This window comes from Struthio camelus, chromosome 3 (genome assembly GCF_040807025.1).
Source record: "Struthio camelus isolate bStrCam1 chromosome 3, bStrCam1.hap1, whole genome shotgun sequence".
NCBI classification, from domain to species: Eukaryota; Metazoa; Chordata; class Aves; order Struthioniformes; family Struthionidae; genus Struthio; species Struthio camelus.
Genome location: NC_090944.1, coordinates 37,814,873 through 37,830,634, shown reverse-complemented (window position 1 = coordinate 37,830,634; position 15,762 = coordinate 37,814,873). Strand labels below are relative to the sequence as shown.

General features: G+C 39.5%; 1 protein-coding gene across 1 annotated transcript in view; it reads left to right on the top strand.

The window, feature by feature from the left end:
- EYS (eyes shut homolog) overlaps window positions 1-15,762 on the top strand; it is a 1,042,686-nt gene that overhangs the window by 780,915 nt on the left and 246,009 nt on the right. The gene's annotated exons all lie outside the window — the stretch shown is intronic.

The window sequence follows — 15,762 nt, the reverse complement described above, 5'->3', positions numbered from 1 at the left end:
TCTGCATTTTGTAAAAATCTACTTTAACAAAGCCAAAAGCAAAACAATCAAAAACATTACAAAACCTTACCTGTTTTTGTGGAAAAGAAAGTCAATTGCAAATACTATTATGAAAATTTAAATAAATAATAATAACAAAATTATTATAAATAATAATATCAATTAAGAAGATGTTTTGAGCTCCTCTTTGGAAGAGTACTTTTAATAACACCTGTTCATTTCAGATCTAGAAATGGATTCAAACCTCCAAATTTCAAAGCCAGAATTTTCAAAAAATAGATCCCTCATATTACTAATATCCAAAAATTGGCCATTGTAGTGATATGTATCATGGCCACTTAAATCAAAGTTTGATATATTAATATAAAACTTCCTTACTAAGAGAAATTAAGAATAAAATAAAAGTCCTCTAAAATTTCTCAGATACTGTGGATTTAATTATTACAAAAACTAACAGGACAGCCCAAAATAAGGAAATATTAGTCCACTTCTTTGAAATTAAGAGGTCTGTAAAAAACTTCATATTATGAGTGCTTGTTTAAAATGGCCAAACCCCAGAATGAAGGATAGCATCCTGAAGAGTTCTCTTTGCTTAATTTAGACAAGCAACTCAACATAAGCTTCTGGAGTGAAATGGTTAATGCAATTCCTCACTTTCTGAGCAAGAAAGTAAGGAGATAATTTTATTTCTGTATACATTACTGATTGTGATATTGGTTATACTATATTTCATTCTGTACTGGTCCCTATCAGAACAATAAATAAAAAGTAGAAAAATAAAAGATAGGTTTAAAAATGGAGAAAGGGTGTGAAATATAACCTCAAAGAAATTGATGACTTTCTGAAAGAAAAGGTATACAGAAAGATACTTTTAGAATTCAGTCTCCCAGTTTTTTTCTAAAACTCGGCTGAGTTGCTGATGGGGTATAGGAAGTGAACATCTGTTTAATGAGGAGAAGCACTGGATCGAGACGGGGTTTCTTTAGTTGAGCAGAGAACCAACGGCTGAAAGCTGAAACCAGAAAATCTGAATTGGTAGTAATGATGATTATAACTGGTACAAACTACCAATTTAAGCAATGGATTATTCATGTCTTGCTGTCTTAAAACTAGACTGCATGTCCTTCTAAAAAGGATTCTTTAGCCAACCCTAACTTATCAGGCTCAGGATAGTTGTAACTTCATGAAATACTAAGATCTGAGACATACCAAAGAACAGATTAAACTCTGATGTAAGGTGCACGCTAAAAAAAATGAATTATTTGAACAAAGGAATTAAAAGTACTGAATGGAAAATAGATGATGCAGGTATGGTCACATGCCTGCCATTACAGTCAAGTCATAAATTGTCGTATATTTTTATTATCAGGAGATCTCGATGTCTTAGATGCTAGCATTCTTAGGTCCTAAAACAGTAAATATCAAATAACATGCTAAAATATATAATTATTTCTTAGTGTAATGTGTCCTTATTTGAATGAGTCTGTGAATCAGATAATGTCTGTATTGGCCGATTAATATACAAATACATTATTTTCAATGGCCAGTAAATGGGCTTCACTGGGGAGATGCTAAGCAAAATTGTATTTCCTACAGGGAGTAGGGCTTGTTTGTTTAAGAAGGTAATCTTAAGTAATGCAGTACTAGAAAGATATATCATCCTTCAGTGGTTACAAAAGTTAAGAAAACAGTCTTATCCCTGCAACTACGTGATTGCAGCAGAAAAACAAATATATTTACTAGTAAAAAAAACATTAATTCCCCTCCAAAATTCATATAAATATTTTACAATTACCTAATTTCTCCAAACTTAAATTAATTATAAATAGTTTATGTATTTTTTCTGTATCTGTAACCTGGAGGACTGTTAAATCAAATCCTGTCTGACTCTTGCTCTGCAGTACTCTAGATATGTAGTGCATCAGTGCCCCCTGCAGCCTTGAAACACTAGTTTAATGTTTAAAAAACTATGCTGTTGATGTTTGTTTAAGTAGCTGTTCAGAAAAATAGCTCACCAGCTTAAACAGCTGCTCTATCCTTTCTTCTCTTCTTCTTTAAAAGTGAAATCACAGCTCTTGGGTAGGGAGAAAATGCTTCAGAGGCATGTAGGTGATTTGTAGAGAGTATTCTGTCTTTAGGAATTGAAGGCTAGTATGGAGAAGAACAAATCCTTTTTTTCCATCAAGCTGGGATATGAACAGCAGAAACTAAAAGCATAAACAATTCAGAATTTATAAAAATAATAAACAAATAGATACATAAACTTTACAATTAATATATGTAGTAGGTATTCATATATATTTTAGACAGTTCCCACAAAATCACATGTGTGGTCTAAGATAAGTTTCGGTTTTGCGTCCTCTCCTTCACCTCCTACTCATGTCTTTCTCAAGTCATTGGTAAATTTCTAGGGCCAGTACTAGTTATGGGTTTGAAGATTTTTTTTAAGCTCGGGAGCTTACAGGAAGCAGTAGTTTGTCACAGCAATAGTAGAAATCTTAAGTAAATTATATATGGGAAAACAAAAGTATTATAGCTCATAAGCTGCTTGAATTGCAAGCAGTGTCAAAAAGAGGACATGCACATTAATGATTTGAACTTAAAAAAAACCCACAAAATAAAAATGTATCTTCTATGTAAAAGAACTTATTAAGATATATATGCTCCAGACCAGCTCTCTGAAGCCAGATTTCCCATCTTTTTCTCTCTCCGTCGCCTTCTTAATAGGAAGATGCTATACTGCTGGTACCCATACAAGACCCCACTTGACATAAAAGCATGAGCTGCTATTTCTTAACCTTCTAAAATATTCCTTATTTAAATAACAAGACATAATGTGTAATTTTTACAGCTGTAAGGAACAAGGCTGAAGGCCAAGTGACATTATCGAACCGAAAATGCAGTAATTTCTAAAAATTATCTGCCTAATGTATTTCATTGATCTTATAAAATTGAGTAAGTATTCCATGAAAATGAAGGGAAGTGATGAGACCTCTTCAGTTTCTTGGCACTATAAACAGAAGCATGACATCATTAACTGGCTTCCAGCATTTACCCGTTATTAAACCCATTTCATAAACGAGAAGATGCAGAATATTCTTGATTGAATTAAGGCATTTGAAAGAAATTTGCCAGAGTTTGGAACTCTTAACTGGCAAGCTGCTTCTAGTTGCAAGTAGGATTAATCTTATTTACAGTAGAAGTTTTATCTTGATTTTTCTCTTCAGAATGAATTTCTAATATGAATAGAGTAAGGTAGATTCCCTAATTTGGGCATATGACCGTTCCAGTAAGCCTTTACCAGTTTTTTAGTGCATCAAATTTGACTCATTTTTTGAAGAATTGTTGAAAGAATGTATATTTTTACTAAAAAAGTTATATTTATATCTCTTAAGCCCTGCTATGCCCTTAGCAAATGGTAAAACACAATCTACTTTCATCATTAAAATTAAAAGGTTAGATAGTTTGAATCTTGAATTTTAAATGAGTTATCTAAATTTTTCACAAGGGAACTAAATAAGAAAAGTAAGGAACGTAAGCACAATAAAATAATTTATTATATTGTTTAGCCCCCCACTTGTGTTCAGATTATAGTTTTCACAAAAAGCTGAGTTTGTTGACGTGGGCATGAAGAGTTAGTTGATACTCGTCTTAAATCTGCGGCGCTTTGAGATAATATCTTTCTTAAATCTTTAATATTGGTGCTTTAAATATAGATGCCCTTCATGGCTTGAAGAAGTTAATAATAAAGAAAATTTTACAAAAAGATAGAATGCTGTTTGAACATAACAATGAGAAGTATTCACCCACTCTGCCATTGAAAATATTCTCCCAGTTTTGCCTCAGGTTTCTCATTCTCTCTTGCTCAGAAACTTGTAGTTCAGCAGAAAGATGACTTTTGGTGACTGGTATTGCCTAGTCTCAAATCATAAGCAGATGCTTAAACTTCCGGCGAAAGAGCATTTGAGTTCAGGCAGCATTTATGATATCCAGGTGCTGTTAGGATCAATACATACGAAATATCAACTTGTTTAAATGTTTTCCTGGAACAGGTTGATGACCTGACAATTCCAATATGAAATATTTTTAGCTGAATATGTTTTCTGCCTCACAGTGATATTGCTGTGTCAGAGCCTTTGAGCTGAATAATCTGTATCTGGCATTTTTCTATTGAGTAACCCAGGTGGAGAAGAGGATCTTGAGTTTCACTGGCTGTTACCTGGGTTGGACACAGCAGCATCTCCGATTATTCCTAATCTTAACCAGAGTTGAGTAGTTTAGTGGAACCTAATGGCAAATTGTTAGGAAGAGTGTTGCCAGCAAGCGAGGAGTGTGGTCCTTTCCCTCTACTCAGCCCTGGTGAGGCCACACCTGTAGTGCTGTGTCCCATTCTGGTTCCCCAGTACAAGAGAGATATGGAGCTAGTGGAGTGAGTCTAGCGAAGGGCCACAAAGATAGTTAAGGGACTGGAGCCTCTGTTATGTGAGGGGACGCTGAGAGAGGTGGGACTGTTGAGCCTGGAGAAGAGAAGGCTCGAGGGGAATCTTATCAATGTGTGTAAGTATCTGAAGGCATAGTGTAAAGAAGATGGAGCCAGACTGTTCCAGTAACAGGACGAGAGGCAACAGGCACAAACACACAGGAAGTTCTGTCTGAACAGAAGGAAAAACTTCTTTCCTGTGCAGGTGACTGAGCACTGGCACAGGTTGCCCAGAGAGGCTGTGGAGTCTCCTTCCCTGAAGATATTCAAAACCCACCTGGATGTGATCCTGAGCAACATGCTTTAGGTGACCCTGCTTGAGCAGGGGATTAAACTGGACGATCTCCAAAGGTCCTTTCCAGCTTCAACCATTCTGTGATTCATTCTGTGACTCTGTGAATTATTTGACCTCTCATATTTACAACATTCTTCTGTATGCACTGAATAAGAATGCAGTAATATTTTAATTAAATACCAGATTACTGATGAATAAATGATGTTTGTGTTTATGCATGCCAGCCGTTCTCCAGCACTAAGATATAATTAGAAATTAAGTCTGTAAGAAAGGCTAGATAATACATAATAGTACTCTGCATTTTTAACTCTTTCAGTATTAATAGTTCCTACATGTCTGTCTCATCTTGCTTGTAGTCCAGTTTTCATGGTAATTAAATACAGCGTTTGATACAGAATACCTTATTATATTGCCATCTCTCTCCAGTAACAGTCTTTGAATGCATAATACTGCACATCCGGTAATGTTAATTACCATTTACAAAGCAATGTAGGCCTTCCTTACTTCCATTGCATAGGGCAAGAACTGTTGTTTTCACATGGGGAGACTAATGCACAAAGAGATTAGGGACTCAATCTAGGAAATGACTTAGATGCCTAAACTATTGAATTTTCATGTGAGGCACCTAAAACCAAAATACTGACCCTTAAAACTGCTTCTTACAGCATTCAGGTATCTTGTAAATCACCATCATTTCTTTTTGAAATCAAATTTCCAAGCTGCCTAAGGGTGTGTTTCTGTGCATTTTGAGAAGCAACTGATGAATTATTGAGATGTCTCCTCATTCCTGCTGGGGTTAGTGAATGCCTCTACTTGTCCGTCACAAATATATCTCAGAGAGGGTAAGATCTACTACTCAGAAGCAATTGGGATGAGACTCTGTACAAGACACATCTAACCATGGTATGTACCTGCTTTCCCTTTTTATTCTTTAGATCAATGGTAAGAGTGCTGTTCCAGTTTATCAGACGCTTGACTTCAGTGGTGTCCTGCCTGATGGATTTAAAAACTTACCAGTCCCCTACCAGAAACGCTGTAAGAACTCTCAAAACCACTCACTTGGTCTGTTCCATCTTGCATGGAGCAAACATTCATTGAGTTGAAGAGAGATAAGAAAAGTGTTTGAATATCCCCAGCCTTTTGGTTAGAATATTCATCTGAGTGCAGACTTGGGTTTTACAGTGTTTCAGTTCTTTTTAATGTGACATAGCTTCTGAAGCACCTCATTTTCCTCATGGTTTATATGAGAAAGGAAGGCTGTAGTCCTCTTTAGATCTTCATTGTGGGCAAAACCCAGAAGTTTGGCTACTACAGTGTTGAGAGTTACGACCCTGAAGTCTTTCCTGAAATGAATTAGTATACAGCAAATGAATTGTATATCCAGGATCTAGGTGTGATTCTCCCTCTTCCCTCAAAGACACATCCTGAAAGAATAATATATCATAGACAGACCTTTGATTCTGGAGTCTAAGTTAGGGGTAGCCTCACTGAGATGGAAGAATTTCTATAGCTCTTGACGCTAGATAGAAACTTAGATAAGCAATAGTGATTCCATTCTGGAACTGTGATATATTAGATAGCTCTCATAACATCTCTGTTACAGGAACTCAAATTTACCCCATAAAATTTACTCAGCCATCTAGGAATGGCGCAGAAATTATGATTATATTCTAATCTTGCAGTGACCTTTCAGAAGGAAAAGCACAGTGCCATGTTAAATAACATTTGCTAATCTACTGAGAGAAGCTTTGAAAAAGGAATGAAAGTAATTTTCCTTTTCAAAAGCAGTGGTAACAGTCTCAAGAAGCAAAACAAGTTGCATTAGTCAACACAAAATTCAGTACTCAGACATTTTACGTGTTGTTTATCTAAACAGGAGCTAAGAGATAAAACCAGGAAGAGGTTTGCTCACTGTGGCCATAGACAACTGCAGTACAAAACACAAAGCTGAAGTTCAAACAGATTTTGCCAGAAAGTATAACATTTGCCCACTGGCCCGCTGAGTGTTCAGTAGTTTTGATTGCTCTCTCTTGTTTTGAATTTAATATTTCAATGATAGAAAGTCGAGAGAGGCTTAAAAGGAGGGAAGAAGGCGGCTATGAAACAGCACAGCCAACCCAAAGTAAAGATCAGTGTAAACAACTGAGAGATTCATTGTCCTCTTCTACACACAAGCCTTAACGCTGTTCCAGGTAGAAAGAGTACAGATCAGGTACAGAAATTTAATTCTAGCAAAAATTGTATTCGTCACTTCCAAAATGTAGGGAATAAGAGAATTGTTCTTCAAACATCATCTAAGGAAGTCTCATCGAAGGAAGGCTCTCTTTAAAGGCTTTATTCAGGGAGGCTTTTGGTATTAGACTTTTAATATAAAGTACTGATGCTGCAAATTCTGTTGTATTAACTTTTATCTGTTGGGAAGTTTATGGAATCTATATGCTTAAAAACAGAGCAGGACTATGTCTCTTAGTACATGTAATTCCTTTTCCTTTTTTCTTTCATCTCTCTTTCCATATGTGACATTTCTTTTTCATATCTGACATTGCTATGCATACTGTGCATCCTTGAGCTCATCATGATTTTTCCTTTGGATTTGTAAACTGAGCTTTCGTAAACTTCATTATGTCTGTTAATTGTATTTTCACATCCTCAGCTGCATTGTATATCAAGAATATTATCTGCACTGCTAAGAGATTGCACCATTAAATCAGATGCTGCGTGTGCAATAGCAGTTGCAAATGATGTTATACCAACTGAGGATTTTTAAATGGAAGGCTGCAACTACAGTATCATTGAGTTCTGCTACCAAATGTTATGCATAGTAGGAGGGAGAAGCTGAGTTCCTAGCCTGGAACGTATACTGAGAATTGAATTTTTAAAAGGGGTATACCTGATTATAAGTTGCCGCTACATACATTATTAGGAAAACAGATATCTCATTCTTCTGAATCAGAGAAAAACTAGAATGGGTGAGGAAATAAGATTCAGGTATAGACTGCTGAACAAAAATAGTCCTTCTTCTGTAATCTCTTAATTCTCACCTTAATGTGCCTAGTGATAAATGTGGTTTCTCCTGTAGGGTAATTTCACAGATATACTGTTGTTCTGTGGATTCACTGAAATCAGTAAACTATCATTTAAAGAATTCTTCTTGATATGGCTGTGAACAGTGAAATAAACAATCTGTAAAAGGCTTTATGCATTCTTGCCAAACTATGTGCAAGGTAGTAGTTTTTTATTCTTGTTTAAACTGACGTTTCTCTGAAGTGCTGTTTTCAGTTTCATAGGGTTATGAAATTATGTTTTACCATGCATGCTAATGCCCTTGAAAAATCTTTCTTTTGGCTCCAAAATCTGAAACACTTAAGAGGATGTTTTAAGATAATACTTTGTCATAGCTTATCCAAAATGGCATGTATGCATTTCTCCACCAAAGAAAAAGGCAAATAAAAGCACTTGCTTCGCACAATTGCTTCCCATGAGTTACTTTATTGATAAGCCAAAAATACAAACTTTCTTATCATGCTGATATCAGATAACGCTTAATCTATTACTTCAGTAATCAAATGTTTAGTGCGTAACTACTGGAAGATGTAGGCAATGGAGATGCTATCCTATCCTTGGAGCTCCCATGCCATTGCATGTCTCAAACTGCTTCATGGCAAAATGTCAAAGTGGTTCTGAAGACATGGCTTCCATCAGCCTGGTAATGAATTACTTTGGGGACAAGTCTACCAGTCTTTGCAGTTCTCAGTTGGCAGGTCGTTATACAGCTAGACCACCCTTTGTGTAAAAAAGTTTTTTCTTACACTTCAGTGGAATTTCCTGTATTTCAGTCTGTGCCCATTGCCCCTGGTCCTTTCACTGAGCACCACTGAAAAGAGTGTGACTCTGTCTTTTCCCCCTCCCTTCCATCAGGTATTTATGCAGGTTGATAAGATCCCTCCTGAGTCTTCCATTCTTGAGATAAGAAATCCCTGCTCTCTCAGCCTCTCCTCATATGACACACACGCTCCAATCCTTTGATCATCTTCGTGGCCCTGCTATGGACTCACTCAAGTAAGTCCATGTCTCTTTTATACTGGGGAGCCCAGTACTGGACCCAGCCCTCCAGATGTGGCGTCACCAGGGCTGAGCAAAGGGGAAGGATCACCTTCCTCGACCTGCTGGCAGCCCTCTGCCTGATGCAGCTCAGGATGTTGTTGGCCGCCTTTGCCGCAAGGGCACATTGCTGGCTTATGGTCAACTTGGTGTGCACCAGGATCTGCAGGTCCTTTTCAGCAAAGCTGCTCTGCAGCTGGTCAGCCCCCCAGCCTGTCCTGGTGCCTGGAGTTATTCCTCCCCAGGTGCATGAATTGGCATTTCCTCGTGTTTCATGTTACCTGTAAAAAGTAACAATAAATAATAAATTATTCAGAATTAATATTATCAGACCCTGTGGCTGTTGTTTTCCTAAAAAAAAAAAAAAAAAATTTACACTATCTGAATGCAAAAATTAACAATACAGTGCAGATTCCCTGCTGATATAAATTTACAGCTACTTTTCTGTTATTTTCTAAACTTGACAATTGTGAGCAAAAGGGAATACACATATATGGAGCCAATAAATTACGGTTAGTCCAACTAACATCTTGACAACTTCATAGTCCAAATTATCTAATCCATGCTGAAAGGCTTCATTAGTAATATCCTTAAAATTGTTATACAAAAACTCTCACATATCTATACCTTTTCTGTGATGTTATGCTCACCCTTCCAATGTCCCTCTAGTTCCTAAGGCTGACAGTATCTGTCTTCCTCAAAATGAAGGTGGGGTGAGCTTATGAGGAGTTACCAGCATCCTGAGGTCCTTGCCAGGAGTCTAACGTTCACACTCAACAGTTCTTCCTCCATTTTTGGGGGTGCACTGGGGTTTCTCTTTATACATCTCCCCCACCCCAGCCCACCTCCGCCTTGGGCAGTGTGGCAGCCGCCCCACCCCCGCCCCACGCACACAAAGGGCTATTGTTTGCCAGGCAGGGACTGCCGGGGTTGTCACCCCCTCCCCAGAGGGGCCCGGCCCAGAGCTGGAGCTGGGGCTGGAGCTGGAGCTGGAGCTGGGGCTGGAGCAGGGCAGGCAGCAGGCCCTGGGCCCCAGCGCAGGCGCTCAGCCCAGCGCAGCCCAACTCAGGCCGTGGCCAGCCCTGAGCCCCTGCACGGCCACGACATCTCACTGGGAAGGGCAAAATCATATTTACTGGGCTACAGTCCCACCATGTGACTTTCCTGCACGATAAGTAGCTTAATGCCGTGATGGACTTCAACTAAAATTCTCTCTAGGTAGGTGAATTTATATTGTGTTGAGTACCAGGCTCTGATATTTTACTTCTAGGGTTTTTTTCCATCAGTATTTCTGGTAGGAAATATAATTTAGTGTATACATGTGAGCCCGGTTAGAAACATCTATGATTTGTGATCTGTCTTCAGGTCCCTTTTTCTTGTCATTCCATATCTGATAATTAGTAAATTAACACCCATGATACCAGCCATGGCAGCATATGTTTGAGATGAAGTGAATAATTTTTACTTTAGTTTTCTAATAATGACAACTTTGAATTCAGGATGTGATTATTTACGATAAGACATTTTGTTCTTTTTTCATTTTAAGATCTCAGATCTTTGTTTTTACAATGTGAAGTAATGTTTTTATGGCTAGTGTTCTTTTAATGTTGTGGTTAGTCTCAGGTATCTTGGAAATGCGTCATGATCGGTAGGTAATACAGCAGGCAGCAAATGAAAGTACATGCCATAGACAAGCTTAATAGAAGTGTGATTGATGGTTTGTATAAAGTTGAAATTGTACAAGGTATGGAGGCCCTGGAATTGAGAGTCTGACAAAAATGAAGAATTGACATATTTTATAAGTCCAGCATCACCACTTTTATTCCAGCCTCTTCTTTCCTCCAAACCTTTTAAGTGCTCCTGATTTTCTTACTTTTATACTGTTTCTTTTGAGACATTTTCTTGAGGAAACTTTATATGATCACAATTTTTAAGACGTACAAATGTTTCAGAGATAGCCATCTACTATAGTAGTTTTGTAACAAAATATGGGAGGGCTTTCTTTCCTTGCTTTGGTTGCTAATTTAGGAATTCAGGGATATTAATTTCAGAGACAACCGTTATTACCGACCTCAACTGTTTTGCAACGTAACCTGTTTTCTCAGTTCACGTGTGAGAGGCATGCTTTCGCACAGTAAAGATAGATCAGTAGAGATAGCAACAGTTACAGTGAAGCAAAACTTAAGAAAGCTGGTTCTTTGTTAGCTCCTTAATCTGCCGTGTCTCCAGCGCCACACAATATTAATTCCATGCTCTTTTGAAAAGAGAAATGAGAGCATAGGGGAGTAGGAGGAACACCTGGTCGGACTATGCATACTTTTCATTTGACAACACAGCATTAAGTATGTCCCCAAGTGCTATATTCCTGCCATTCAGTTCACCTCCTCAAGTGGTAAAGAATGTAATACAAAATAAACAAGATTTCAAATTATACTGATATCTTTATTTAGACAAGCATTTCAAACTCACATGTGTTCAGCTATGAAACGCAACGTTAAAGGCCTCTCAAACTCAGCTGTTTGAGCTCGTCTTAAAATTAAAAACAACAGGCTGATGCTTGCAGCAGTTTACAAGATCATTGTGTGCATTATTGATCTAAGATGCAATGGCAGGCTGGGAATTTTGAAGATTGTGGCCTTGCTAGGTAACAGCAGTGAATCAAGTATTTCTGGATTTATTTTTGTTGCACATTGTCAAAACTTTGTGTAACCCCTCAATAACTAAGTTAGTTTAGGCACTTCCTGGTTCTTTACTCAAATAAATGTTTCAGTTAAACTGTGTTGAGTCGAGGTCATTATTTATTCATAGGAATTTGAATGGATTGTGAGTGCAGCTGCAGATGTTTGCCCCACTAACAAGCCCAGGCACACTCTTTTATGCTGTTGCAGTAAAAGAGTGAGCTGTAGGGCGCCTGGAAGCAGTGCTGGCGCATAAGCAGTCAGGCACCACCTAGAAGCAAAGCATCCAGAACAGCGCTGCAGAGGCTGACACCATGAGACAAACCAGCAAATGAACCAGGAGAAGTCTACCTGCCAAGAAGCTTTTCTTTGTTCCTCAGACGAGAATGTCAACCCAAAAAATGAAGCTAGGCTGCATTACTTGTAAAATTCCAGCTGAAGCACACTCCTATGATTCTGTTTTAGAGAAAAATAGTAGTTTCAAGTCCAAAAGGGAAGTGAAACTTCCACAACTAGAAATCATTGATTCTAGCCATCTAAGAATGCCCGACTTGCTACTGGGAGGCAGATTATCCCTCTAATTCAATATGCCATCTCTGACAAAAGCTAACACCAGATTCAGAAGAGTAAATTTTGCAATGTTCACCTATAGGATTATCTGTCCTTAGATAAACAGTCTTCATAACAGCTAGTAGTGGGAGGCTGGTTTATGCTCCAGTTCTTCCCCGTGTTTTATTTTGCCTTTTTTCATGAGCAAAACAAAAATAAAGCTGAAATCCCAATAGTAGCTCCCAATAAATTTCTTTTGTAAATGTCTAATTTTCTATGTAAGCTTATATTCGTCAGCTAACTGTTTCTCAAATGTTTGATTTATGTTTTGGAAGAAAATGAAGTTTTTTTTTTGTTTGTTTTGTGGGGAGGGGTTTAAATCAGAGGTTATAATCTCAAAAGCAGGTGACTAACCATTTTTAATTTGCTGTTGTAGCCTGGTTGAAGGTAACACACGTATTGGCACACTCTTCATGCTGCTCTGAATGCAATGGTTAGCAATATTAGGTTCATGCCTGTTATTTCTCTTAGGGGAAAAGAATGGTTAAAAATGCAGAAATTTCTTTGTTGCAATTCTATTCATGTAAATAGAAACAAACAGGAAGTCATTTATTTTCTTACAATTCCAAGCCTCTTGCCCGAAAGTCCTCAGCCTCCAAAATCTTTTAGGGTTTTGTTTTCAATCTTCTTGTTGCCTGCCATCTTCTTGGATGCTTTTGTCTCATATAAAGTGTATGACTTGCAAGTGCCTTTAAATCCCCGCATCCTCATTTTGACTGCCTTTACATTACGTGTGTGGTTTGGCTGTCCTGTCTTTTGGATTATATATCTCTTTACTCAAGCTCTCTGTTTCTGAACACTTGACTACTTTTTTATTCCCTATATCTTTAATGAAGAACTCCTGTCCTAAGCCTCCATCATATTATTACCTGCTGTTTTTATTTTGATAGCACTTAATATAAACCATGGGAAGGAGCTGAGACTTTTAAGTGCTATACATTTTCCAAGTATATAATGTAAAGAGGGCATTCCCTAAAAAAATACAGTCAGATCTAAAAGTATATTTAGATGCCTGAATAGAAGTTTATGGCTAAGTGCCTTTGGGAGTCTGAGTTCACGTTTATAGCATCTGTGTAAGGGATGAAAATAAGACAATGTAACAGAACGTTGATTATTAGTTTACCTATATAGCTGTTTGACCTGCATAAAGGATTCTGTAAGCAGCACCATTTAAGCTGTGGTTTGGCTTAACACATTCTCTTATATTTTTAGAGAAATTGACGGCTTTTAGTTATTTCTCTAACACAGGAGCTTCTTGTTAGGAAAAGAGGCTGAAGCCGGTCGCCCGATGAGGCGAGACTGCCGCAGCGCCGTGTTCCCAGCTCCAACCAGGAGCAAGGCTGAGAATGATTCCCAGTAGGCACCCACAGCAACACACGTGTACAACGTCTAAATATATGCATAGACATATGGCTATCCACACAGACCGGTATGGAAAGACACACTCGGCACTCACACAACACAAACGGCACCAATGGCCTCATCCTGTTCCCCTCTCTGGCTGATCAGGAGGAAGGTCTGTTAGTGGGAAATATACATATACATATGTATAATGTGGATCCCTCCAGGAGCTGGGCTTAGACACTCGGTCCACCTCAGAGCTGACCCCTCTATCCTTGGTTTCTCCAGTTGCTGCCACCTGGACAGACAAGCCCATGAGGCCCATAGCCCTGCTCCAGTTGCTGCTACAGACCCCCTCACCCACATACACACATTCACTCGCAAGTATGCATGCACACACACACACACACACACACACACACACACACACACACACACACTCACACACACACACACACACACGCATGCATGCTGTAGCTCCAGACTGCAGCTTGGCCTTGGGCACACAGTCCACCCAGCAGCTGGTCCTAAATTCTTGCTCTTCCAGGTGCTTCTCCCGTACAGACACACACACACACAAAGACATACATGCATAGATGGGTTTCAGTTGATGCAGTCTCTCTGGCGGTCGGCCACAACTTCCCTGGCCCATCCATTGACCAACTCAGCTGTGGACTTGTCCACAGAGACCCACGTACACACCTGGCTCCCAGGTCACCTCACCTACTCGCTGGCTGGATGTTCGCTTGTGATCGCACATTCACTCACTCCAGGTGCGGCACCACAGACACATGAGCCCCTCACCTGCAGTCCTCCTCCACTTGCTGGCACTCAGACGCTCATTCACTCCAGTTGCGGGACCAGACACCCGGCCCCTATGACCTGCTGTCCCCTTCCGGTTGCTGGTGCTCACACCTTCACCCACACACATGCACACAGAAGGTCCCTCACCTGGGAAAACAGAAAGGGATTTAACAAGACCAAGGACAGGGCACGCTGCGCTGATCAGGTGCAAGGCACGGCCAGACAAGCGTGCAGACCAGCCTCCTGTTTACTGATGACCAGCCCCTTTCTATCCCCATATCCTTCTATTTTCCCATGTTTGTTCTTCCTCAAGTCACCTACATCCCCCCCTTTCTCTGCCTTTGGTTCCTCCGCTAAACATCCCATTATGTCATGCATGATGCTCTTCTCCTGCATCCCACAATGTGTCCCATGCCCTAAGGCAGTGACCCCCCTCCTCCAAAAGATGCTCAGGAGAGCCGCCCCCCATTGACTCAGCTTGCTGGGTTTCACAGCTGGACCACGGGGCTGAGGCTCTCCTGGGTCGGCCTTGGGAGGAGCTGGACAGGGGATCCCTTCTCTGAGCAGATAATTTGGTTTCCCACCTGCCACTGCGCCTCTGCGCTTGTGGAGATGAGCCCTGACTGTGCTAAGCACTCTCCTGTAATGGGCTTGGGAGTAGTCAGGACAGGATTTATATAGGTTCCTCCATTTGCCATTGCTCTGTGCTCATTTGTGCTTGTGGAGATGAGCTTTTTATCACATAACCTAACAGTTCTTACTTTCAAAGTCAATATTTATGGAATGTGAGGACTGACGTCGCTTCTCAATCACCTGTTTTTCTCTTCTGCATCTCACTGCTCTCCCTTCCTGCTGTCTGTAGCAGTCTGTGTCCCTCATTCTGTATCCCCTGCGATGTTTCCCTTATCACTGTTACTCTGCGTATCTGCTCTAGGCTCCCTTGTAGGGCCCTGAACCCCGCTTTGTCTTTCCCAGAGCTCTCCTTTCTCAATTGCTGCCCCTTTTTGCTGGGTCACTTCAGATATTTACTTTCTCCTGAATTATCTACATCCTTCCTCTGTGCAGCTTCTTCTCCTTCTTACCTTCTTCACAACATATTTTCCTCTGCATGCTGACAATTTAACTTCTACTTTCCTGGCACTACTTACTCTGGTTTCCTACATCCCCCAAGTAGGGGGTATTTGGGTGATATCTTAACTTTATTTATCAGGGGGTATTTGTGTGATAGCTTAACATTGTTTATCAGTTTCACACTGGGAAAGTTAAAGTCATGTCTTCTAGAATGCTCTTAGAAGATTAGGTAACTTCAAGTAATAAAATATTTAATAACACAAGACTGTGTTTGCTTACCTCTCTGTTGCTGAAATCCACCAAAAAAGAATTGTAAGAGCATGTACAGATTGTACTGTATGCATGGAGGTTATTTTTTTCTCCCTCACAAGGGAAAATACGTT